Source organism: Mus musculus, chromosome 14 (genome assembly GCF_000001635.26).
Source record: "Mus musculus strain C57BL/6J chromosome 14, GRCm38.p6 C57BL/6J".
In the NCBI taxonomy this organism is placed as follows: domain Eukaryota; kingdom Metazoa; phylum Chordata; class Mammalia; order Rodentia; family Muridae; genus Mus; species Mus musculus.
Window position 1 is genome coordinate 35,121,678 of NC_000080.6, and position 27,807 is coordinate 35,149,484.

The 27,807-nt window shown below is 45.5% G+C and overlaps 1 protein-coding gene and 1 long non-coding RNA gene across 6 annotated transcripts in view; both read left to right on the forward strand.

Annotated features, from left to right (window-relative positions):
* Positions 1-27,807, forward strand: part of Grid1 (glutamate receptor, ionotropic, delta 1) — a 763,385-nt gene that overhangs the window by 301,675 nt on the left and 433,903 nt on the right. The gene's annotated exons all lie outside the window — the stretch shown is intronic.
* On the forward strand, positions 12,042-27,093 carry Gm41133. The gene is made up of 2 exons (XR_874524.2): positions 12,042-21,712; positions 22,361-27,093. It is a non-coding gene; the product is annotated as a predicted gene, 41133 (long non-coding RNA).

Sequence of the window (27,807 nt, forward strand, 5' to 3'; positions counted from 1 at the left end):
CTGGCCTCTGATCTATATACTTCAGTCCATCCAGTACCCTGCAAGGGTTCACATCATCACTACTACATCCATTCCTCCCGAGGCACTTGGCTAGCACCATACAGCTAGTACATGGTTGGGACCTAGCCTGGATGCTTCTGATCATCAGGCTCCGACTCTCTGGGGCCTCAGATCCTCTGCCTCTTCACACATTCTAAGTAACTAATTGTCATTAGTTCTTTCCAGAGGCCAGATGTTGGTCCTTGACAGCTTTTGTTCTGCTTCCAGGGAAAGAAGTAAGTCTTTGCAAACACCTTTGTAGCTTGAAGCTTGGATAGTAGGTTTGATTTTTTTTTTTCTGGCTGCCTTGAGCCCTTGTTCCGTCTCAGAATGTGGTATCAAAAGGGCACCTTTAGAATCCACTCTGATTGCATAAGTATCTTGAATAATACATCTGTAATTTGTGACATATATTCTCTAAGCAAAATATAGTAAGCCATGCTTCAGGGAACACACTGTGCTGTTGTACTAATTAATTTGTCAAGTTGTGGCTAATTATAAAATGCACTGTTGCTTACTTTGATTTGTAATGTAGCCTACATTGTTTTAACCACTGAGTGGGAAGCCACGGAGTGTGGGGGAGTGAAGCATTTCCTCTAGCTCAAGAAGCTGTGGGCTGGTGTCTGAGCTGTTTGCGTCATGACGGTATGTTCCCAGTGATCCTCACTGTACCCTGTGAAGCCACAAGTTTCATCTGTCAGCAGTGCAAACACTTCACAGATTAGGCTAAGGCCTTTAGTTTCTGAGCCAGGAGGTACTAGGGGACAACCATTCCTGCTGGCTTCCTCTGGCCACAGGGGTGCTCGGACTCTGTAAGGCTGAATGTTGACCTCAGGTTGGTTCTCCTTAGAGCTAGAAGTGACAGTCTCGCAATGAACATGGTATGGTCAGAGTGCCAATGGTTGGCTACTAAGACATCTTAAACTTTGGAAGAGCCATCATGTTCAGAGTTGAATGGCTTTCAAAGCTTGGTTTTGCTAACAGATTTAGAGAGACTTCTGTCCTAGTGATAAACTCAAGGCAACTATTCAAAAGGACTTTGTTCTTCCAGGCTGAAAGTCTCCATCATCTGGCTCTGGAGAACACACAGCCATTGTCTCTGAGTGAGCCTGTCACTTGTCTGACAAGGGACTGTCTCCTTAGACTCTGGAGTCCTGCACATTTTCTCTTGATTATTGTTCCCTGAGTGCTACCACCTTCTGTCTCTTTAGACTTCCTTCTAAGGGAACATCCCAGGCTGATCACCTCTAAGTGGATTGTTCAGTTCTTTTGCCCAGTAGCTTTGCCCTTTGTGGAAACTCACAGGTTCACTTGACTTAGGCTGCAGAAGGCTCTGCAAAGCTTTAGACAGGAACTCCCACTCCTAGTGTCTAATGATGCCAGTGTTCTGATGGTTCGCTGGATCCTGCCACCCTATGCTCTTCTTGCAGAGCATTGCACTTGTGGCTGTTGGTATGTACTTCACCTTTCAGATGTGTTTTTCAATTGTATGGATGTGTTAGTTTTACACCCATCATCTTTTCTCTCCAGCATCATCATATTGTATGTTTCCCTAGGGTATACCTGATACCTACCCTAAGGATTGAAACTAAGGGCGTTTAGTAAAGTACCTGATGAATCCATGAAAAGTTTAGCACTAGATGAACTCTGGGTCATCTCACTGGTCCACTCTGTGCTACTAGCCTGCTTTGAGCATAGATACTGTTCATAATGGAGTCTTTTCTCCCAGCAACTGCAAACATCAGGAGGGTATAGATACTCAGTCTCCTCCATCAGAAGGCACTTAAGAAATTAGACAGCTGCAAATGTAAAATGGATGTGCTGGAATTTTTTGTGACTTATAATTAACCAACCTTTGAAATTCTATCCTAAAGGATTGAATTAAGTAATTCAGTCTGCCTAAAGAGGGGATCGGACAGCTGTATGGATAAGAATAGCATATGGTAGCATGGAGTTTCCTTTTCCTGTGAAATCCATGTCAGAGCCGTTAGGGAACATTTCCCACCCTCCATGATGGACAGACAGCAGACCCAGTAGAACTGAATAGTGGAAATAAAGGCTGTTGCTGAGAGCGTGGTAATGGATACTGCCTTTTGACTGATCAACCTTCATTTAATACATGCCAGTGCATGCAGTCCAGACAACCGTGTTTCATGAAGGCAGCTAGAATCTAGACCCAGCTTTTTGTAATTTTATGCACTTATTTATCCAGGCATTCATCCACTAGCCTGTGCATCTATCTGTCTGTCTGTCTGTCTGTCCATGTATGTATGTATGTATGAAAGTATGTATTTACCTACCTACCTATCATCTATCTAATTATCTATCATCTATCTATCTAATTATCTATTATCTATCTATCTATCTATCTATTCATACATCCCCTTCTGTCATCTTTCAATCATCTATTAATTGAATTATATATACATACACGTGATGATGCATTAACCAATTAATCTCTCCAGCCACCCATACTCACCTGTCTTGAAGTCAGTCACCTATTATTCATCTAATGACTCATCTGTTTGTTCACTCATGTATTCCTCCCTCTGTTAGTTCATTCATTGATCCATCCATCTCCCACCCATTCAAGTTCATCATTCATCCATCTGGGCATACAAAGATGAAAATATTTGAGGGTCCTATTCTGAGCAGCTCAGTCTAGAAAGGGAGGCCAGTGGGGGAACTATCATAATTGGGATCTTCCCATGAATATTATAATAATATTATTATTATATAGTAACATTCCCATGAATGTTATTATAGAGGACTTTCCAGATACCATCAGAGCCCTGGAAAGACCTTGTGCTAGGAAGTGGGTCTGCGAAAGCAGTGTAGCTTTGTAGAGAGATGTGGGTTTGAATCCTGGCTCTGGTGAGCATAGTTTCACTGTGGACAAGTCACTTTTCTACTCTCTATAAAGCAGATGAAGCTACCCTGCCCACTTCGGATACCTTGAGTATCCACTAAGATGATCTCGGTGAAGGGATTGTAGAGCTACCATTACAGCTGGGGGGTGTGGCAGCGTGGTGTCTTTCTTTTCATTTGTCCCATGATAGACTCCTCTTTGCTTGATGTTTTTCGAAAAATACAGATCCTGTTTAAAGACACACACACACACACACACACACACACACACACACCTACATTCACATACTTATCGCATATACAGAATCCAAAACTCTTAAAGCAGCATTAAGGTTTTCTGTTTTCCTGGGTAACATCTAAGGATAGCTGCTTCTAGGATGCCATTAGCTGTTCTAGCACACCTATAAGTACCTCATTTAAAGAATTAAATATTAACAGCATTTCAGAGCCTTGGGATTTCTATTTGATCACTCTGAAGGGTAAGTTTACTTACCATAAGCTCATTTATGATTCTGAAGTTGTAAATTTGAATAACGCTATTTCTCAAAGATGTTTTGTCAGTGAATTCAGGTGTGGATGCTGAATCTTCGTTTTCCACAGGGGAGGCCTTGGAGTAAATGGGGATGAAATGGTCCAGAGAGATGTCCTCTGACCTACAGCCTAATCCTTATTTGACTAAGTAGGAATGCACTTTGTACCTTCAGCACCAACAGCTGGTTAGGGGAATTGGTGGTCATGTTGAATTAGCAAGAATTACCATCTGCATCTTGTCATATCCCCAGAGGCCTTTTAGCTCTGTGGGTACATTGGGAGAGGGCTAGCCTCCTTGCAAGTCTGGGTACCTTGGTAGTTTTGAGAGCTGGTTTAGACAGAGCAGGTTGTGGGTGCTCTCAGCCTACGCCCTTGGCAAGGACTCAGCAGTGAGTTCCTACCTGGGTACCTCAGTTCTATCCTGTAGCCTACATCTCTTAGTGGAGAAGCCATAAAGGGTGGGAGTGGTTTCCACATAGGCTTGGTTTGGCTTTAGAAAGTGAAGTCCTCACTCAGATTCTAGCCTTCTCTCAGTCTGCATTCTTTTTCATCCCTTGGATGACACAGAAGACTGAAGCATCAGTCACATTAATGGGCCTCCTGTTGTCTGCTTTTCTACTTCTTTCTCCTCCCAGAACAAGCCAAGAAGGGCACCATGTGCTCATGAGCTCTTAATAATTGTTTGTCGATGATAATTAGACCACAGGCAATTTATTACCAGAAAATTGATTTTTCACGTTTTTCTTATATGTCTCCAGTTCTTCTACTTGTCTCAGAAAAACGATGTCAATTTCAACAAAGTCTGTGGTCTAGAGAGGGACCAACTCAGTGTCGAAGAAAAGGCAGAGGCATATGAGCTGGTTGCTCAGGCTAATGGACATGTAAGAAGTTCTCTGTTCTAGCTATTTGAATTTTGGCAAGCTTAACTTTCTGGGTTTCAAGGGTTTGTAATGTTTCTTTCCCTCTCTCCTGCAACTATTTAACATGCCTTGTGTCAGCTAATGAGCTACATTTGTGAACCAGGCCCCCCCCCCCCACACACACACACACTTCATCATGTAGCCTACTATCTGATAAAGTGAGACTGATAATGGCTACACAACCATATATACACAGTGTGTCCTTATAAATACCATGAAAACACATAGATATGAAGGAGGACAGGGATGAGGGCAAGGGGAGCCATGGTGGTATGGAGACATTGGAGAAATCTGGAGTGGGCATGAGAACGAGCAACTGGAACCTTGGAGAAAGAGCAACCAAGAAAACTTAGGAGTCAGCACTGGATCAGGATACATATTAGATGCTCAAGAATCTCCTACCCTCCAGTCCCTTAGGGCCTGAGAAGCTTTGAAGGAAAATCAGATTCTACTCCAAATTGGAAGCTAGCAGAGGGTTTGAGCAAGTCTGCTGTGGAGAACAGATCATAGCAGGACATGAAAGGAAGGAGACTTTTAAGAACAACATTGGTACAGCAAAGACAAGGGGTGACAGAGGCATTGACAAAGGGCTCTAGGGAGAAGTTCTGAAAATCGATTGAGTTTTGGATGCATTTGAAAGGCGAGTGACAGGAACCTGAGTGAGGACGGGGTGTCAAGAGAAAGTTAAAGGCTCTGCCATCACTCAGGCCTGAGCAAGAAGAATGTGTTCATTTTATTGGCTGAAGGGGTTGTGGGATGGCATCAGAGATATCTGGAAGCCAGGAAGTTGGTTTGGATTGAGCTATCCACTTGGACATGTGGAGGAGACATGTGAATTTGTCATACTGGAGGTGAGGAAACATGGGTTGTAGACAAAACTTGGAGATTTGCTACCGCCTGAATAGTGGAAGGCTGTGACCACAGAGAACAGTGGGCAGAGTGAGGTGAGAAGGCTGGCTCTGATCTCAGCAGGGTGCTGTAATGCCCCAGGGTGAGAGCCCAGACCAGCCAGCTTTCTCCACCTCTCAGAATTAAAGTTTTGACTTTTGCATTTTCTGTTTCAGAAGTCTACTGGAAGATGTGAGACTTTTTTTTTTTTTTTAAAGTATGAATAGTGTGTTCCAGATGGTGGAGTCTTCATTTAGTTACAAAGCTATCATGCACATTTATAGGTGTGCCCCTTTCTTATGGCCCCTGGGGACTTTCTCCCTTAAGAATTCGAAGAAACAAGGGCGGGTGCCCAGACTCTTGGGCTGTGGCTCAGAGGCCTGTTCAAGGGGAGCCCTGGATACCTGGAGAGTATTTTATATGGCACGTACAACCCTACAACACGACCATTCTGAAGTCCCACTCTGCCCTACAGATATGCACATGAGCACATCGAGATACTACGTCTAAAGGCAATTGAAATCATTCTTAGGGCATTCTGTACAATCAGCATATTTCCTCTGCCCCCTATCATTTTCATAGGAAGACCAGAATCTGCTCACTGGTTGGTCTGACTCTCCTGAAATTATGTGGTAATCAGAGCAGCCAGAGATCCTGGCTCCTAAGCCCTTGATCAAGGTGGATTCAAACTCTAAAGCTTGCTATGTTTAACACCATTCTCAAAATGGAGTAAGTAGGACTGCCCTGGACACAGTGGTTAACAGACAAGAGTTCTGTTTATTTGCAGATTTGCCGTGTTCCCGGTTCGATGGGGCAGAAGGACATGGATGTGATAGGAACAGGCTATGCAGACTCACCATTAATTATTCTATCAAGAAGCAATGGCTGTGACTCGGGAGGCAGCTTGTGAGTCAAACACACCTGGTGGCTGAGTGCCAGCTCAGCCTCTCATTAGTGTGATTGGAGACAAGTCATTTCACCTCTCTGAGCATGAGTTTTCTCATCTGTGTATCAGGGGATGGTAATTCTTACTTTCGTGACTGCTTGTGAGGATCCAGTCAGATAACGTCCGTAACGGAGCTGGCTCAGAGCAGAGCAAAGTGTGAGCTAGGCGCATGCTCACACACTTTGATTCTCTTCACTCATCTGTATGCAGCCAACAAGAGAGTCTTGATGACAGTAGATACAGGTTAGTGATTAACAGTTTCTTTAATGACTATTGTAATATGAGCCTTGGTTTTATGTCAATAAATCAATTAGGAATTCTGAGCTGAGGAAACAGAAGACAGTATTTGATGCAAAACAGAGACAGTGTGTATAGATGAAGAGCCAGCAGCTAACATCTTTTCCTGAAGAAATCTTGGTCTCACCGGGACATCAGAAAGAACAACTCTGTATTATCTAATATGATGGCACAAGCCACTGTCAACACTTCTTTAGATCTGGAGTGAAATTTGTTTCATCTGTTAAAATCAGGCAAGGAGTTCATAACAACACTAGTCACAGTAACCTACAAACAGGAGCAATCCAAAGGCCCACCAACTATGTGATGAATAATGGAATGCGGTACATCTACACAGTGGAATATTATTCTGCCATAAAAAGGAACAAAATACTGAGATGTGGTATAGCTGGGATGAAATTTGAAATAACTATGTTGAGTGAAACAAGAGCATTGTCTGATTCTAGAATAAGCCACTTCATATAGACAGGAAGTAGGTCAGTGTTTGTGGGGACCGCAGGCAGTAGGCATGGACATGGGACTTCCTGTGGAGGTGATAAAACTGTTCTAGAACTGGATGGAGATGATAGCTACAAAGCAATGTAGTAGCGTTGTGAATGTATCAAATGCCACCAAAGGTCAGACCCTACAATGGCTACTGTCTTAGTTAGGGATTTTCTGCTGTGAATACAATGGCTACTGTCTTAGTTAGGGTTTTTCTGCTGTGAACAGACACCATGACCAAGGCAAGTCTTATAAAAAACAACATTTAATTGGGGCTGGCTTACAGGTTCAGAGGTTCAGTCCATTATCATCAAGGTGGGAGCATGGCAGTATCCAGGCAGGCATGGCACAGGCAGAACTGAGAGTTCTACATCTTCATCCAAAGGCTGCTAGTGGAAGACTGACTTCCAGGCAAGTAGGGTGAGGGTCTTAAGCCCACACCCACAGTGACACACCTATTCCAACCAGGTCTCACCTATTCCAACAAGGCCACACTTCCAAATGGTGCCATTCCCTGGTCCAAAAATATACAAACCATCACAGCTACCATGGTCAATTTCATGTGATACTCTATCTCTTGCCATATTTTCAAGATAAACGGGGAACCAGGATCTCTCTGAAAGTATCCTATGTCTAGCATCCCCTTTCCTGCCTGGTCTTGCCTTCTTTGAACCAGACAGTCCCATGTGCTTTAGCTAAGTCCTTTGTTATCTACTGCTTCTTAATGAAAATAGTGGCACTGTCCATACTTGATAGCCACACTGAGGAGGTGTTTTGCGTTTTCTCTTGATGCACAGATTCCAACTGTGCTTATGTTTCTGCATTGGGGCTGGTCCTATCACCCCAAACACCAATCTCTTGCTGACTACCATAACTAGTACCATCTATTGAGCACTTAGCTACACTCTGTTGGGTCTGAGCTGCCTACTCCTCACTGGGCTCACTTCTGGGTCCCCAGTGGCTGGCAAAGGGCAGAAGCTGAATGTTTGTTAAGTGAGTGTCACTGGAGTAGATGACCAGTTGGATTCAGGAAATGATTTTTTCTTTGACAGATACGGTCCTGCTCGATTTTAACCACAGTGAGTCTGATTCCTGACTTTTCTAAGTAAAGCTGCTTCCCTGTGCTGTTTGGCATCCACAGCTCATCAGGCAGTTGGAAATCACTTATATGCTCAGAAATGGACATTTCAGTATTGTAAATTTTAAAAATTAACAAACTGGCAAAGGATCAGTGCACTTCAAGTTGCGGCAGTAAGCAAGCGTTCCATGTTTGCATATGCGCACATCTCAGATATTACCCATCAAATGCAAGCATATGTCTGTAAGCCGCCATCTATATGCAAATACTTTCTGGTGTGGTGCTTATATCCCCCACAAACAGTGTGAAATGTATATAAATTATGCAATAATACAGATATTGCACATATGTTAGTTTGAGCTAATTGTTGTCAGAATTCTGAGTTTTCCTGGGCTTGTGCTGGGCATGTGAATGCTACTCTTGCAAGCTTGGAGATTGGCACCAGCAATGGTCTCACTGCAGCAGAGTAGGGGGTCTTGGTGGTACAACAGGATTGGTTATCTGTCCCCTGGCCAGAAAGTTTAGGGCCTAGAGGCCTCGCTTTTAGGTATACAGCCCTAAGTTCAGTTTTACTGAGGATCTGGTTAGGGGAGGAGGTGCTAGAACACTTGCTGGTTAACTGAAATCCTTAGACTGGATTGTTAACACAGTAAGGAGTCCAACTGGCTGCTGTGCTGGATTCTCTCCTGGGCTGGGCTGGGTTGTATAATCTCCAATTGTAGACATTGCATTGGACGCAAGCATCAGTTTCTATCTTAGGCTCAAAATTCAGGGCCATTTCTTGCCAGCTGTGTGATACATGAGGAAAACACCCAATTTCCCAGCACTTTCTTCCTTTGTGAAATGAGATAGTGGTCCACGTCTAAGGGCTTTCAGGACAAAGCAATGTGATTGGCATGTGTGTATATGTTGTCCTTTGGTGGAGCCCCTTGATTCTGGTATCACATTAGCAAGGTTATATAGTGGAGAGTCCTTTTTACAAATTGGTATTTGGGATTGAAACTAGGGCTTCATGCATGCTGAACAAGCGCTGTGCCATCACATCATGGGGTGAATGCTGTGCCACTGAGCATGCCCCCAACTCCTCTTTTTGCTCTTTACTTTGAGAGGAGGGTCTCACTAATCTGCCCAACTGGGATTATGGGCTTGTGTCACCAGGCCCAGCTGAAAAGCCAGTTCTTGTGGGAAAACTGCTTGGTTTCTGTATTAAGCAAGTGAGGCTACAGGCAGGGCAACACAGAGGGATGAAACCTCTGGTCTTCAGGGTGGAGGTCATCCCCCACAGCAAACACAGGTAAGCTCTTGTCATCACTGGGTTTGAGGAATTGCTCTTACACTAGATACCAACTGCTTCATGTGTATCTGATTATCTAGTTCTCACTCCCCAATGCAGCACTGACACCAATACTATTCCTATTTACCTGAGACTCACCAAGTGGAAGCCATATTCCCTGCTCAGAGTGCATGAGGAAATCAAGAATTGAGGTCAAGCCTATATGAATTGGAGAATTCAACTCTTGGGCCAACTCCTCCAATAGGCATCCTCTCCTAAAGTAGAAGGTAGAATATTCTGAGACCCTCTTATCAAGTACCTTGGTTTAAGGATGCTTAAGGTCACTGGATGTGTTTCAAATTTTTGCTCATTGGGACATCACGAGCTCCCCCATGTACACTTTTCTATAATGAGTCTGGAATAAACAAAATTCTGCCATAAGATGCTTGGACTTCCACTTTGCATTCTTTTATTTTTTGCTGTGTGTTTTTCTTACTCTGCCTTGGAAGATGGGCTACTGTCTTTCCTTGTGTGGGGAGCAGGAAGTCTCCAACATACCTGGACTAGCAGAGAAGGATAGCATAGGAAATAGAGCAGAGAGGAAGGCCCACTAGTCAGCCAGTCAGCCAGAGAACAGGGATCACAGGGATGCCCCATGGGGGAGCAGAATGAGTCTGAACTGCAGCCAGCCCGAGAAGTGGGGTTCAGAACTGGGACACCCTTTTCCGGGAGGAGTCTGTACTCAACTTAGATCTGCTTACTTGGTGGAGCTTTGGCCCTATCACTACACAGTGAAGCTTCACTATGGCATCTCAGAGAGCTCTGGGTACCACTTAGAACACCTCACAAGCACATCTAGCCAAGCATATTTTGGGCTGATTGAAGTTGTAGGCATGCTGCCTGGGGAAAAAATAGATTTTTTTTCTCACTTGATGCGAGACAGATGAGAGCAGAAGAGAGGCCCCATAAACTATCTGCATGCCGCGATCACTGCCTGGTGCCTGGGTGCTAGCTACCTTCTCATCCTGCCTCTCATCCTCTCTGCTGGGGCTTTTAAATGGGTCAGTTGCACCAAATGGCTGAGAGGAAAGTGGGAGAGAGGGGGGAATGAGAGAAGTCACTCTGAGATACTAATCCGTCTATAGGAGCTCCATGTCTCATCCTAGACAGTCCAATTGGAGAATTGCTTCACTGTGGTCCATGGGCTGTTGGAGTGTAGAGTCCATCCTGTCCTCCTTGCTCCCACTACCAAGATCTCACCCATTCTGAGATTCATATGACATCGAAACGGAGGCAAGTGTCATACTTTTGAATGCTCATAGCTAAGAGCTGAATATACTAATTTTTATTTTAAAGTGCCTAGCATCATTTATTTTATTATAGCAATGGAATGGATGAATACTCCTTGGAATTGTAGAGGATGGGAGGAGAAGAGGAACTAATTTGGACAACCAACAAGGACTTGATTGATATGTACTAGGGAGACTGACATAGATGAGGTTATTTTGTATGTTATTTTCTTTCTTCCCTTCCCCTTCCCCTCCCCCTCCCCCCTCCCCTTCCCCTTCCCCTCTCCCTTCCCCTCCCCCTTCCCCTTCCCTTCCCCTTCCCTTCCCCTCTCCCTCCCCTTCCCCTCCCCCTTCCCCTCCCCTTCCCTTCCCCTCTCCCTCCCCTTCCCCTCCCCTTCCCCTTCCCTTCCCCTTCCTTCCTTTCCCCTTCCCTTCCCCTTCCCTTCTCCTTTCTTCCCTTCTCCTTTCTTCCCTTCTCCTTCCCTTCCCTTCCCCTTTCCTTCCTTTTCCCTTCCCTTCTCCTTCCTTCCCTTCTCCTTCCTTCCCTTCCCCTTCCCTCTCCTTCCCTTCTCCTCCCCTTCCCCTCCCCTTCTCCTTCCTTCCCTTCTCCTTCCTCCCCTTCTCCTTCCTTCCCTTCTCCTTCCCTTCCCCCTTCCCTTCCCTTCCCCCTTCCCTTCCCTTCCCTTCCCCCTTCCCTTCCCTTCCCTTCCCTTCCCTTCCCTTCCCTTCCCTTCCCTTCCCTTCCCCTTTCCTTCCCCTTTCCTTCCCCTTCCCCTCTCCTTCCTTCCCTTCTCCTTCCTTCCCTTCCCCTTCCCTTCCCCTTCCCTTCCCCTTCCCTTCCCCTTCCCTTCCCCCTCCCTTCCCCCTCCCTTCCCCCTGCCTTCCCCCTCCCTTCCCCCTCCCTTCCCCTTCCCTTCCCCCTCCCTTCCCCCTGCCTTCCCCCTGCCTTCCCCCTGCCTTCCCCCTCCCTTCCCCTTCCCTTCCCCTTCCCTTCCCCCTGCCTTCCCCCTCCCTTCCCCCTCCCTTCCCCCTCCCTTCCCCCTGCCTTCCCCCTCCCTTCCCCCTCCCTTCCCCCTCCCTTCCCCCTCCCTTCCCCCTCCCTTCCCCCTCCCTTCCCCTTCCCTTCCCCCTCCCTTCCCCTTCCCTTCCCCTTCCCTTCCCCCTCCCTTCCCCTTCCCCTTCCCTTCCCTTCCCTTCCCTTCCCTTCCCTTCCCTTCCCTTCCCTTCCCTTCCCCTTTCCTTCCCCTTTCCTTCCCCTTCCCCTCTCCTTCCTTCCCTTCTCCTTCCTTCCCTTCCCCTTCCCTTCTCCTTCCCTTCTCCTCCCCTTCCCCTCCCCTTCCCCTCCCCTTCTCCTTCCTCCCTTCCTCCCTTCCTCCCTCCCTCCCTCCCTCCCTCCCTCCCTCCCTCCCTCCCTCCCTCCCTCCCTCCCTTCCTTCCTTGGCTGTAGCTTGAGTGAGAGGTGGTGCAGTCCTTGTATATAGCACAGAATAGGAAGGACAACTCATGTGAGTCATGTTAAGAGGGTAGATGTAATTCAACTCAAGGAGGCAGTAGACAAATACGATATAGAGTCTGTAATGAGGCCTAGATTTTTGCTTATGTGGCTATAAACATTTTACATGAATCAAATAGTGTAAGTCAGGAGAATGTTCTAGAAGAGATGCTGAATATGACCATGAATGGGTTGTGTTTATTTATCACACACACACACACATACACACACACACACACACACACGTATATGTAGGGATTCTCAATCAACAGTTGTTATGAAATGTAGCAATTTGTATGGAGCAGGAAACATAAGGTAGGTTGTTGGGGACAAATTCTTTGAAGACCGGAAGAGTAAATGAGGTCCTATCAGTACTTAGCTTATGGACCTGCGAGCTCTATGGCATGGTGCTCTGTGAGGTGCTTATGGTGATCCACAGAACACAGCAAGTCTGAAGGACACAGTGCTAACTAGTGTGCATTGCAATGGCTGTCATGATAACTCCGCTTTGAGTGCTGCAGGTGGAAGGGGTGGTCAGAAGCCCTGAGAGTGCTCTGCCCAGAAGCTGGTGACTAAGGTCTGTGGACCTTCCCTGTGTGTGGCCTTGTATTACTGTCTAGTGTTTCTGAGTCTGAGGAAACTTCGTTTTGTTACCATCCGTTCTTCAGTAGACAGATGGCCTTGAAGCAAACTCTCTTAGATATGGTAAGGAATAAAAAACGTTGGCACTGTTTTTTACCATGAAAATATCCATTATGGACAGAGGCCTTTGGCCTTGTCTGTGTTTGTTTCTCCTTGTCTATAGCACAGGGGTCACCTGTGATGACCAGCCACAGATGACTCGCAAGGGCTTGAAAGTGGCTGCTGCCACGAGGTCCTGAAAGTTTAATAATATTTAATCTAAATAAATTTAAATTAGAAGAACTTGATACTTAATTAGGAAAAAAACTATGTTTGGAAACACTTGATTATGTGAGTCTACTTTTCTAAAGATAACTTTTATGAAGTCTAAAATCAGATGAAGTATTTCTGCTGAAAAATTTAACATTTAGATTGGTATGTCTTATAAGATTATAGTATACCCTAGTTTACAAGAAGAATGTAAAATATGTTATTAGTAGTTTTTATATTGATTACACATCGAAATAACTATGTTTATATATATATATTTGATTAAATAAAATGTAGAGTTAACTTGATTTTTCCCTACTTCTATTTACCTTTTGAGAAGTGGCAACTGGTAAGCAGTTCTAGATCAAATGTACGCTGGGATTACGTTTCCCTTTCCCTTTTATTTTGGTACATATGTTTATATGCACATGTGCATAAGTGTTTATGGTGGCAGTATATCAGCATTTGTGTATGTGGGTGTGAATATAAGTGTTACACTGTATGGAGGCCAGAGACAATGCTGTGAATCAGCCCTCACCATCCTGCTTGTTTGAAACAGGGTCTCTTGGTTGTTTGCCATGGCTGTGCCATGTGCCAGGCTGGCTGCTCTGTGAGCTCCGAGGGATCTTCCTGTCTCCAACTCTCTCTCTCTCTCATGAATACTGTATTACAGGCATGTATGCACTGGCATGCTAGGCTGGAGAGTTGAACTTTGGGCCTTCTGTTTGCATGACAAGCACTTTACCCACTGAGCCCTTTCCCTAGCCCTAATTTCAGTTGGACAGGGTTGTTCTGTCCTTTGTAGACTTACCTGTTGGCATTCCCACACATCTGAGGGTGCAGGTCTTCAAAATGTTGGGAGGCCAACAGCTTCATGCATTACTTTGAGATGTGGGAAAATGGGAAACATTTCCAGGCTTTAACCAGATACCAACTTTATTGTAAACTGGACTTTGGGTATGAGTGATGTGTATGTGTGTCTCATATGTTGGGAGGGTATGAGAAGGGCAGTGACAGGGAGGCCACACATATCCTGGGGCACAGGTTATATGGGAACTCTGCACTTTCTGCTCAGTTTTGATATGAGTTTAAAGTTGTTCATAAAGGTTATATATGTATGATGCTCCTTCCAAAAGCCATAGGGTACCAACCAAATCAAACAAAAAATTCCAGTACCAGGTATTCAACCAAGTTGTTGGTTGGGAGAGAGGTTTTCCAGGGACTCTCAGAACAATCCAGCCTGTTGCTCTTGCTCAGTGGTTAACCACTAGAACTTGATGGCAAGACTCTATTGCCAAAAACACAACACATATGATCCTAGGATGTGAAAGAATCAGCCGACGCTAACTCAGCAGCATGCTCTCTTTCATTGTATGAGACGGTGCTGGGTGCTAAGAGGAAAGAGCCATTAATGGTCTTACCTAGCTATGAGCACTACGAAGTACAATAATGGCTGGTCTGGCAAGATATGCACATTGTTGAAAATAGTTAATCAACAGCTTTCTAAGTGGACATCAGGCACATTACACAGGAGGGAGCTCATGTCCAGTATTCTAAACTTGGCCTTGAATCCACAGCTGGGGAGGTCACAGGCCCTTGGAGAGAGCCTACTAATTCAATTTTGCTGATGTGCCATAATATTGAGCTGTCTTCTAAATCCTGATCCTTATACCCACAGGCTCACGCAAGTCTCCCCCCTCTTTGGAGAAGCTTCCTTATGTTCTGGAAGGTGGCTTACATAGAGACTCACTGAGAAGTGGCTGGGGAGTGTTTGGCTTACATAGAGACTCACTGAGAAGTCACTGGGGAGTGTTTGGCCCTAAGCGAGAAATGTACATCATCTGAGCTAGCCCCATGATGCAGGAAGCATCCATGGAAGAGGTGGGAGGAAGATCATGGGAGCCAGAGCTTGCTTTGAGCCAGTGTCTTCTGGACGTGACCGGCTGTTGTACTCACAAACCGTGTTTCTGGCACACAAGATGAGATCAGTCAACCCTCCAATATGCAGGGACAAGGAGCTCACAAGGTCCCATGCCCAGCTAAGGAGCTGTTGGCAGTTGGTGGCCACTGGAAGAATAAGTTTTCTTCAGTGGTTTGGCACCTGATATTCTGCCTGGTTTGTGGGTCCCCTACACTCATCTGTGTACTGACAGCATTAATTGAATTCAATGGGTCATTGAAAAAATTTAAGAAGAGGAGATGAAGTTGGGAGAGAAATGTGGGTCAGGGGTTCTGGTAGGAGTTGGAGGAAGGGATATGAAATTACCAAAGGACCTATAAAAAATTACAGTCTATTGTCACGTATGGTGGTTCATACCTATAACCAAAGAACTCAGGAGACTGATGCAAGAGAATTAGGGCCAGCTTTGTTACAAAGTTGGTTTCCACCTGGCCTGAGCTATACAATGACACACTCTCTCAAACAAACAAACAAACAAACAAACAACAAACAAAACCCCAACCAACCAACAACAACAACAACAAAACAAACAAACAAACAAAACCCTAGACAAATAAAGTCTGTTCAAAGTCGCCAAATACTTCACCCAGAACAAGAGGCAAGAAAAACAGTGAAGCAAGATAGCAAGCAGCCCCAGATCTCTGGGTACATACGCACATTACTATGTTCAACAGGGGGGAGGCTTTTCAATTATCCCTTACCTGTCAGGGCATGGATCTGCTGTTAAAAGCAGATCAGAGCTCCTTCCAGCCCAAACCTGAGCACACCTGGTCTCAGAGCAGTCTCTCACTTGCCTCCCCACCCCCACTACCCTCCTGGCCACCAGAATCTTTCTGGGAGACTCAGAGAGACTTGGAAAGGGAGAGGGTGCCTTTTCTTAGTTTGACTGGCTTCTGTCTACAGATCAAGGCTTCAAATAAAGTGCCACAATTATGAGTGGATTCCTCCCAAGCCTTGATCAGGACATAGGCTTTCCGTGTGGAGTGGCTTTCAGGACTTTTATCTGCCTCCCAGGCAGTCTGGTTCAGGCTGTGCTAACCTCATTTGAGAATCAGAAACAAGAACAACTTGTAAAGTGGTTCCTAAGAGTTCCTGGGGAGGGGGCCGGGCAAGGGGCAGGTTTACAAATATTAATCTCTGTGTGTTCACTTATAAAAATTCACTTGCCTCTGGATAGGGCTTTCAGTATGTGCGTTATATATCAGCAGACATCTTTTATTTTTGAAAAGCTCCCAGGATTAGCTGCCAATGTTCACAAAGTCTTGAGAGTGTTGCTCTCCTAAGGATTCTCCTTTATTCAGGGCCTTTTGCCGTACTTACTATTTCCTTCTGTTTTGTTCCCTAATGCTGGTTGACGAGTTGGTATGTTGTAAATTGTGAGACCAGAGCTGATGCTGGCGCATTTAAAAAGCACTTTCTATTTCCCTTACCTGTCTTGTTTCTTCTCCGACTCAGAGTCACCTTCACCCTCATTCTAACAGGCAGGAAATCAAGCCTTAATGACTTTTAACAAGGTCATTGAGCAATTAGTGGTGAAAGTGGGAACTAAGTTCAGCAGGATTCCACCAGGCCCCACCGACCAGGCAGGGACCATGCTACAGCAGGGACAGCTGCTCTGGCTTAGCGGTGGCTGCAGGGCCTTGGTCCCCACTCATCAGCTTCGGTGGTTCTGTCTACCATACAGTATCCTGGTAGCCAACGGTGACTTCTCTCCTGTGCCAGGCCCCATCCTTGCTCCGTCTGGTTTTCCCAAGGATGGGTAGGCTCCCTGGTCTACCATCTAAAGGAAACCAATTTCTCTTCTACCTGGGAATAGGTTTATTCCTAAATGGATCGAGTCTCCTCTCACTACAGCCCAGAGTGCTGCCAGCTCTGAGGAGAGTGTGCAGAATGCTAAATGAGCTCTGTGGCTGGTACATCTGAGACATGTTTGTGTTATAAATGGGTACAAATTGAATTTGGCTGGAGGTGATGTATGACACCTGTCACATTTACCCCCATGGTAGGACAGCTAGAGGAGATCTAATTTTTTTTTCAGCGTGGGCATTTCCAACCCTTCAGTGTGTTTGGGATTTCTGTTTCCTCTGTGTCGTTACTGAAATGGACCTGGCAGGACACCAGGGGCTGCTAAGGACTGGGATGCTCTGCTCCAGGCATTGTGACCCATGGGTAACCAGCTCATGGTTTCCTTTTGGTTTCTGTCGATAGAGCTTGGGATGAGACAGGCTTCTGTATGGATCCTGGTCTGTTACTGACTATCCAGGACCTTGGCTGTGCGGCTTCTGCTTTCTCTGTGTAAGAGAGTGATGATTTCTCTGCAGGGACCGTCTGGGAGGGTTAAGTGGACAATATGAAAATACCTTTGCTGGCTGACCACTAATGTGATCATATATATATATATATGTGTGTGTGTGTGTGTGTGTGTGTGTGTGTGTGTGTGTGTGTAATCTGAAAGTACAGTTTGTGGATGCAAACCCAGGTGGCTGGGGTATGCTTGAAATGGGGCTAGGATGATGAACAGGGGTGGGGAGGTACCTTTTATCATGAAGTTCTGCCTCTCACCTTCCCATAGGCCCAGGGTTGCCAATCCTGAAAGGATGCTCCAATGCTCTCTGGTCAGTTTGTGAGAAAAATGTGGCTGAGTATTGTTACCCTGGGAAGCATCACTTTGCTTAAAGCACAGGTGTCTGATACAGTGGGTAATAGCAGAGGAGGGGCTTCTAATTTTCAGAACTAGAGATGGTGAGCAGGGGTCTGTAGGCCCCTCTGTGCTACAGAAGCTAAACTTGGCCTAGATGTAGCCCTGAGTTGGTTTCAGGGCAGTCTCATCTGTTTGTTACTTGCTCTGTGCTGCCCTAGGGTAGGTAAGTCTGCACTATATCCTGCATCATTTTTACGTTCTAGTTCCCTGTCTTGGGGTCCCTGTTGTGCATCCTGATTCAGGGATTGCAGTGTCCTTGCTCTGTACTCAGAGCATGTTTCCCAGGAGACTTTTTTTTTGTAGACTTTTTTTGTATGTGGTTACTCAACTGTGAGAAAATGTTTGGTGGCATCATAGGAAAGGAGAGACCATCACTGTGTGGATGCTGTCAGGGCACTGGTTTGTGCTGATGGCAACTATGGAAAACATGCCAGCCTCCAACCACTCAGCCTCTGGCCCTGCAGGAGATGAGGCTCTCCCTCCTAACTGCAGCCAGAGGCCATGTGCTGCAAGTCTTGGAGTCGGAGCATCCCAGTACTCAGGCTGTTTGCACAGGCTGATGGGCTCCCAAAAGCTAACAGGAAGTCTGGAAGGAGAAGCCCCTACAACAGCCTCCAAAGCTCTGGCAGGCTAAGGCTCTGCCCAGCAGAAGGTGTGGACACCTGCAGTGACATGTGCACAGCCAAGCCAGCCGTGTGTTCTTGGCTACAGAGCAATAATAAAGAACCTGGACTGTTGGCGTGAGAGACAGCCGTCATGCTGTGTAAGAACACTGCATATGTATGGCAAAAGCATTGCTCCAGACATTTTGGCATACGGGGTTGTCTGTCTCGTAGCATTTGCTGATGCTTCATGTGAGCCTTCCTTATCTCTCCCCGCAGGGCTATGAGGGGCTAGGAGTGAGTGGGAAGCTTCACTTCTGTCTGCTGCAGGTGCTCACAGAATTCTGACCAAGCTGCTGGGTTTCAGGGACAGGTTTTCAATGTCAAGTCTTGGCTATAACTTGTAGTATGCAGGAGCTGTTGAGAAGTCTATGTCCCTGTGGCAGATGGGTGTGGCCCTTGGCCTGTTGTCTGTAAATGAAAATAGAAGCTGGGAGATTTGTCCTGCTTGGACAAGCCCATTGCTACAGATATTTCCTTCACACTGGGGCTATGAAGTGACAATACCTTTAGTGTCTGGGTATTAGGGGAGGATTGTGTGTGCAGGTAAGGATGGAGTGGTGATATGGAGCGGCAGTAGAAGTGTCTAGATAATCTGTTACGGGAGTTTCTGGGACCACATGGAAGGCAAAAGGGGTGTTCCATGGCATGAGGTTGGGGCACTGATGGTGAATTCAGGGATGGGTGAGATGCTGCACAGTCCCAGACATTGGAGTACATGTCAACATCTTCCTTCTAGAACTTGTGCCATTAAAACATTTATTAGAGTCTATATTATAATGCCACCTCTTGTTCTCCCCCCGCCCCCCGTGTAGATTTGCAAAGCCCAGGTAAGGCTTGCATCTATACTCCCTTCTTCTCTCTTCTCTTTTTGGAACTGCACACTTTCATTTGTTACCATAACATGCTTAGAACAGATTGATCACCTATGTTGCAGTGCTCATTACTTTCATATACATGGCTCAATGGTGGAAGACATTGAAGCTTTCAACTAGACAGTATCTGAACTGGATCTCTCTCTCTCTCTCTCTCTCTCTCTCTCTCTCTCTCTCTCTCTCTCTCTCTCTCTCTCTCTCTCTCTCACACACACACACACACACACACACACACACTTATGTATATACATGCTTCTTGTCCTGGGTCCATAGGCCAAATGAACAGTGACCCAGATGTACCTGGTGCCTGAAGAAATCTCAGTTCTATAGAAACAGACTGTGAATGGTCTGGCACTGGCCATGGCTTGGCAGATCTGTTTCGAAGGTCAGCAGCCTTGAATAGTATCATTGCTTACCAGTCTGCCCTAGGACCTGTTGTCCTTCCTCCTCCAACTGTCTCAACTGTATGTGTAGTCACATGCCAGGCTTTATTGGAAATGAAGAGAAAAGGAGTTAGAAAAGGTGATAGATAACTCTTGATATTCACCCAAATGCTAGGAATATGAATTTTGGTTGTTATTTATGTAGATGAATAGAGGATCTGGGACTCAGAGAGTACATATCTCATTATAACTAAGTAAATGGCTGGGGCAGATTTGAATTGAAGAATACTTAACAGCAAGTGTACCAATCCTTTTTTCCTCATGAACTGCTGATCTCTGTAGCCATGATCAGGTAAACTTTTCCTGGGGTCTCTGATCCTTTCTATTTTAGGGACCGGCACAAAGCAACATTCAGAAAAGGCTTGTTGAAGGGTGAATGAACGAGCCATCACAAGATTTAAGACAATGTTGATACAGTGTCCTAAGGATAATGAGTATGGGAAAATGTCTTTGATTCTAAACCCATGGTTTCTTAGCCACATGGTTATGGACATTAAAGTGTTCCTTATTAATAAGTGTACCTTATTAAGGTACACATAAAAGAACATGATAGGTTTATAGCCAGTCATTCTCTAGAGTCCTTGAAAACAAGATGTCACAGAAGGTGAAGAGACATGAGATGCAGCAAAGGAAGACTCAGGACCATTCAGTCACATCGTGGGCGTCCATCCTGTGCATATTGAGGTCCTACTTTGTGCCGGTTGCTCTTCTCAGCTCCGGAGGGATATACAGGAAGGAGACAGACAGGCCCATATGCAGCACCATAGACTATATAGCATGAATGTGAACTGCTTCCTGGCCTCATAGATGGAGGCTTCCTTCTCCTAGGCTTCTTTTGCCTCTATACTGTTGCCACCCTCCAGGTTTCAGAGCCATATGTAATTAGGGCAGATCTGCAGACAAATATTTATGGGAGTGGCCAGATATTCAGGTGAAGGTCCAATGATACTCCTCCATCCTGCTCCTGCTAGGAGATAATGCCAGTTGCCGACAGGCCTCATTATTATTATTATTATTAATTATTCCATTTGTTTATATCTCAAATGATATCCCACTTTCCGGTTACGCCCTCTGTTGGGAACCAAAAAGGAGAGCCCAGGGGATGCCCTGGGGAAGGGGAGACCCACACCCCGCCAGAGTTTTACCTCTTCTCTGGTCTGTCAGGTGTGGGAGGGCTGCTATCTACCTTCTACTCATCCCTGGGTGGGCATCTAAGCCTCTGACCCACTCTTCGGGGGAGGGGGTGGCAAGGGGCAGCCCTACCTGGAATTCCCAGAGCTACTTTGCTAAAGCCACCGGGGTTATGGGAGAGAGGGATGAGGGAAGAGGTTCCCAACACCTGTGAGAGTGAGTGCAGTGGATCTTGACAGGAGCACAGGAAGGCCTTCTAACGGGAGATTAGGAGAGAGCCTGTCCCATCCTCCAAGCACAATGGGCCTTGATGAGCAGAGACATTCAATGGCTTTAGAGCTTTATTATAAAAAGGCATGGAGAAAAAGAGAGAAGGTAGAAGAGAGAGGAGGGAGAGAGAGAGAGAAAGTTAGAGAGAAAGAAAGAGGGAGAGAGGAGAGGAGAAGACAGAGAGGAGAGAGGGGGTGAGAGTGAGGGGTAAGAGGAAGGCAAGTAAGAGAGCAAACAGGGTCTGAACAGCCCTTTTTATGGTCTTTTCTGTTGCTAGGTAACTGGGGAGGAGTTTAGCCTAAAGGTCAGAAGGTTGGGCCATTGCCTATGTAACTTCTAGCCATGCTTTTCTTGTGGGGGTTGTGGGGGGTGGTAACTTAGGCAAGGGCCAGAGTTCCAGGAGCATAAGGGAACGCCTACCATGTCATTTAGGTGAATTATCACCCTTCGGGGTTCAGACCTCAGCTTGACTGGAGACCAGCCTGTCTGTGCATAGCCCAATTCCCCACACCCCTCCACCACTCCTATCCCACATCTGCTCTCCCCCCTCCCTTTTGCCTGTATGAGAGTTCTCCCTCACCCACCCACACTCTCCCGCCCCACTGCTCCAGCATCCCCCTACTCTGGGGCATCAAACCTCCCCAGGACTAAGGACCTCCCCCCTGTTGCTATCAGGTAAGGCCATCCTCTGCTACATATGTATCTGGAGCCAAAGATTCCTTTAGGTACACTCCTTGGTTAGTGGTGTAGACTCTGGGAGAACTGGGTGGTCAGGCCAGCTGATGTTCTTCCAATGGGGTTGCAATCCCCCTCCGCTCCTCCAGACCTTCTGCCAGCTTCCCCACCAGGTTCCCTGAGCTCAGTCTGATGGTTGGCTCCAAGCATCCACCTCTGCTTTGGTCAGTTGTACAGGCCTCATTATGATGGACTGTACTGAGTAGGCTTAGCTGATCTCATGAAAAGGGCAGCAGCCTGACTTAGCGGATAGCCCCTCACAGCAGTTGTGATTCATCTAGCTTGTGGCAGAAGACCCAGAATAGCTTTTTTTTCCTTTTATTTTGTAGAGTATATTCTGGCATGTAGTGGGACATGTCTATAGTCTAGGTGTAGGGGGACATGTCTATACTGTATGTGTAGTGGTTCATGTCTACAGTCTAGGTGTAGTGGGACATGTGACTTCAGAAAACGTAACCACTGCTGGCAGTTTTCTGTTATTTTCATAGAGGTTAGTTATTTGTTTGCTTTAGATATGAGCTTTTGCCTTACCATGTGCTCTGCACCTGCTAATTTACGCTCTCTGTCTTTTTATCACAATGCCATCAGTGTAGACTAGCATGATGTTCTAGTGGATGTCAGATCATATTTTTATGGCTGATGTGGCTCCAAGTCAGAAAATTGATCCTCTGCGAAGGTATATCCCTGAAGGTTTGTTGTATCCCTTTTGGTTAGTGTTGTGATGTGGGAATGAGAAGTACTGGTGGATCAATAACCATGTCCCAGCTGCTAGGATCTGTATTGATTTGATATAATCGACAGACCACACCAGGAACAGAACCTACAATGGAAGTCACTACTTAGTTAAGTTTAGGACCATCCATTGCCAGTCTCTGTGAATTATTATCTTATGCATCTGCCAAAGCAGAAGTTACAGAGGGCTCTGACTGTGGGCATCTGCTTTTCACCAAATAGTTAATGACAGGGTTGTTTTCTCAGATTCCCCCAGGGACAGAGTGGCACTTTGTTGTGTTACTTTTGTAGGAAGAGAGGTGTGCTTTCTGTTTGCCCTTTCTGCTGTCTTCCCTCTGATTAGAGAGCCACTTGGGAATCTTGAATCATTGCTGAGGATATCCATTCCTAAACACACTTAGGAAACATGAGTCACCATTGAGAAGGTATGAGGGCCCACCATACACATTATACTGCTGGTGGTGGTCAAAACTGTGCTCCACGCTTGGCCTCTGTGATGTGTTGACTGAGAAACATCTCTAGTAGGCTCAGGGATTTGAAAATATGGTTCATAGTGATGGGACTGTTTGGGGGAGGTTTGGGGGGTGAGACCTTGCTGGAGGAAGCATGTCACTGGAGATGGGCTTTGAGCCTCATAGCTCTTTCAACGTGTGCTCCTTTCTTTCCGTTTGTATTCTAGGGTGTGAGCTCTCAGCTTCCTGATCTGGGCACCATGACTACCACTTGCTGCTATGCCCCCTGATACAATGGATTCATCCTGTCAGGAATCATAAGCCCAAATAAACTTCTTCTTATATAAGTGGCCTTGGTCATGTTTTTGTCACAGCAACAGAAAAGTTATAGACACAGCAACCTCCATTAACCCCTACCTGGCCTTGGGCAGACTTTGGTTTTTAGAACTTCAGATTAGTTAAAATCCACTATTTAGTATGCCCCCTCCAAATCATGTGTTTTCTTTCCCCCAGTACAAACTTACCCTTCTAAGCATCTGAAACAACGTTACTGCTGTAATATAACACTCCACATAGTTTACAAATCAAATGTTCTTAGAGTTCTGAGGTTGGATCCCCTGGATCACTGTGACATCAGGCTGGATGCCTGGGGAAAGCACACTTCCTGGCCAGTGAGAGGCATTTTCTTACTGAATGTTTTCATTGGGAAATCCCAAAGAAACGCTCTCGGGCTTCTTTTATAAGAGTGCTGGTCCTAAATAGACTCTGGCCTCATAGTCAGTTGCCAAAATTCCTGTGCAAGATACTATAAAGTATCAGAGATAGCTTGCAGTTTTGGAGTCTTGAGCCTAGGGTAAGGCAGCATGTTATGTTGGGAATGCATGTCAGAGCAAGACCTGTTACTTCATTACTAGGAAGCTGCAACAAGAAGACTGGGGGTGGGGTAGGGTAGGGGCAGGTTCCCTCTTGCCACTTGCCATTTATTTTTCATGTATGTTCTTCTATTTGTGTCTGAGTAAGTTTATGTGCATCATGGAGCCTATGAAGGAAAAACAGTGCTGGATTCCCTTGGAGCTTGCGTTATTGTTAGCTGTGAGCTAACTGATATGGTAGGTAGTTAAGAACTGACCCTGGCTTTTCTACAGGAATAGTAACTGCAGAGCTCTCTTCCAAGTCCCCTATTCCTTTGTGATGGCAGGCATGCCCATTAACTTTTCTCAAGGTATCACCTCTCAAAGTCCCTACCTTCTCAGTGCTACTACACTGGGATATGCCCCCATTTTGTGGCTTCGATAAGGCCTTTCTACTCACCTCTAGTCACACAAGTTAAGTGAGTGCTTTTTGGGTCATCTGTCTACTTTTGTTTTTTGGGTCTCAAAGTCAGTTACCATCAGCAAGCTCATCCTGTGGGTGACAGTCTTATGACAACTCCATCAGCTCTGCTGGTTTTTCTGGACATGGGGCTCACTATACCTGATACTAGGATGGTTTCATCTGGCCTTCAAAAATCCTCCTCTGCTGAAGTCTGGGGACAGTTGCAATTGCCCTTGACTGTCCCTTCAACCTGTTGAGACTCACTATTAAAATGCTTTTATACCTCTCACCTCTGTCTCTCAACACTTGCTAAAGACAATGACCTTCAGGAGTATAGTGTGTTAGTGGGGTGCAGTAACCATGGTGAACGCAAGCATTCCTTTCATCTTTGAACCTTTTCTTTTATATTACATCAAAGAGATGCTGACATTTCAACCTTGTCTAGGATTGATCACTGTTGAGTCTAGAGTCTAGAGCTATTTGCTAAATAAATAGCTCAGTAAACAATTCAAAACGTTCCCAGCAGCTGGAGCTAGAACACTGGTTTAGCACTGTGGCATGTACTAACCAGCTAACTCAGACTTTCCCTTCCCCTCTTGCTGCAGTCTCTCAGGGTCCATGTCTATACATCCATTCCTAAAATTAATTACCCAAGTTCGGCTCTCCTACTTGAGTGAATAATCCTTACTCTCCAAAGTTAAAGTTTGAATTGTTCCTCTGAGAGATGCTGGGATAAGACTCTACTTAGAGACTTGGAGTTCTGTTAGTTCAAAGTGATATTTTGAAAATGAAATATATGAAAATACTTCCTACACCTAATTCCACACACCCCAATTTTTCTTTAAGATTTTTATTGAATTCAAGGTGAAGATCAAAATCTTGAACTTATTAGCTTTCAGAGTCCATGCACTGTCCAACATATTCCTTGACTTTGTTTCTCTCTCTCTCTCTCTCTCTCTCTCTCTCTCTCTCTCTCTCTCTCTCTCTCTCTCCCTCTCTCTCTCACACACACAAACAAACACACACCCTCAACTTCTTGCAGTTCACTTTTCAAAAATCAATATAACCTTCGCTCCTTCATCTGAGCTCCCATCCCTGTCATCATGATCTAGTCCCTCAGCATCCTGTTTGCCCTCCATCACCTTGACTTTGATTTATAATCAAACAGGCAGTATTCTAACTACCCGATGGAAGATTTTTCACCTTTGATAACAAGCAGGCCCCAAGAAAGTAGGCACCATGTTGTGCTTGCTTGATGCTGAAATTCAAGTGCTCAGCACACCCTTGCTTGTTGTGTGTGTACCTGTGTGTGTCATGTCGGTGCATATGCCTATCGAGGCTTGGGGTGTGGCATCAGATGTCTTCCTCAGTAGCTCCTTCGCCTTATGTTTAGAGACTGGATCTCCCTCTGATCCTAGAGCTCACAGATGGGCTCTGCCTTCCCAGCTCTGCAGTTTCAGATGCACAATGCTGTACCTGGCTCTCTCTCTTTTTTTTCTTCACACGGGTGCTTGGTATCTGAATGCAGGTTTTCATGCTTTTGTAGCAGGCACTCTACTAATGGAACCATCTTGCCAGCCTAATATTGTGGCTAATTGTGGAAGATACCCTTAATGATTCTAGGGGCCTTCAGAGATGGCTTCCTGGAAGAGAAAGATTGACCTGGGAGATGATGGAGTTGCTTGTTCTGTGGGTGTTTAAGAGTTAGCTGTCTGGGGGTGGGGGGCGTTGGTCTAGATCCTATTCTGAGCATGATATTTGTGCTGGATAGCTTGTGTCAAGTTAACATACTTGACACAAGCTAATGTCATCTGAGAGAGGGAACGTCAATTAAGAAAATACCTCCACAAGATCAGACTGTAGACAGGCCTGCCTGTAATGCATTTTCTTAATTAGCAATTGGTGGAGGAGGCCCCAGCCCATTGTGGATATTGCTATCCCTGGGCTGCTGGTCCTGGGTACTATAAGAAAGCAGTCTGAACATGCCGGGAGAAGTAAGCCATTAAGCAGCACTCCTGCATGGCCTCTGCATCAGCTCCTGTGGCCTGATTCCAACCCTCAATAAAGGACTATGATCTGGAAGTGTAATTCAAATAAACCCTTTCCTCCCCAACTTGCCTTTTGTTTCAACATAGAAACAGCAACCCTAACTAAGTCAAGTCGGTACCAAGTGTGTGAGATATTGCTGTGACACACCTGACCATATTGTTTTGGGGAGGACTGTGGAAGGACTTTGTATGTTTTTTTGTTTTTTTTTCTTTTGGAAAAGCCATTGAGTATTCAATGAGTATTGGTGAGCTGTTCTGTAGGAGTATGGAAGAGTGTTGGGGCAATGTAGAAGACTGGTTTGTAGACTTTCAGAGGAAAGTGTAAAGATTCTATCAGGGTCGTTTGTTATATTGAATGAAAGATTCAGTAGTTCTGGTTAGCTGGGGCTGAAGAATCAGCTGTGATTAACAAGATACCAGAACTACTAAAGTGAAACCTTTGCTTTCCTGGGATACTCCATGCTGGTTGGTTGAGAAATTAGCAGGGATTGCGACGTGATCAGCATATATCACTGGGGTGAAATCATCTAGGAACTATTTCTTGAGAGCACACAGAAGCTGTGTTCCAGAGGTGGCCAAGGTTGTACCTTGAGCTGGTAGCTGTACTTGGTAGTGTAGAAGTCACCCAAGGTGGTACTTGTTTTGAAAGCTTGAAGGGCTCATGGAGAACAGCTGAGACTTGGCACTGGGAGAGGCCATTGGCAATGGTGCAGCCTCAGTGGCAGTTGAAAGCCAAGGATGCAAGGAATTATGCTGAAAAATTGAGGCTTGGGACCACGAAGAGAGCCTATGAAAGGCTATCGGTGAAAGTACAGCCCAGTCGCAGCAAAAGACCCCAGCATTTTGGAAGTGCCAATACCATGTCACGAGTACCAAGAACAGCAGCAGCTGTGGAGTGGAGCTAGCCAGAGCCTTGAAGACAAGCTGTGTGTGCTGCAGAGAGCAGAGCTGGAGAAATGACCCCAACCCCTTGGAAGATCCCAGAAGATCGTGATTCAATGCTAGTAATTGGATGTTGAGTTGTTTATACTTTTGGAGTTTAGTTTTGCTTTGCTTTGATTTGATAGTGACTGTATCCTAGTTCTTCCCTCTGGAACAAAGAAAGTTTTTATTTTTTTGTTTTACAAGAGCCCACAGTTGAGAGATTTTGAACTTTAAAAGATGTTGCATTTTAAAAGAGATAAGCTATTTTAAAGAGACTGAAAATTTAATGTGTTTTAATTTGTAAAGACTGGGATTTTAAAATTCATTCATATATATATATATATTTAGCCAGTGTTTCTTTTTTTTTCCATTTTTTTATTAGGCATTTAGCTCATTTACATTTCCAATGCTATACCAAAAGTCCCCCATACCCACCCACCCCCACTCCCCTACCCACCCACTCCCCCTTTTTGGCCCTGGCATTCCCCTGTACTGGGGCATATAAAGTTTGCGTGTCCAATGGGCCTCTCTTTCCAGTGATGGCCGACTAGGCCATCTTTTGATA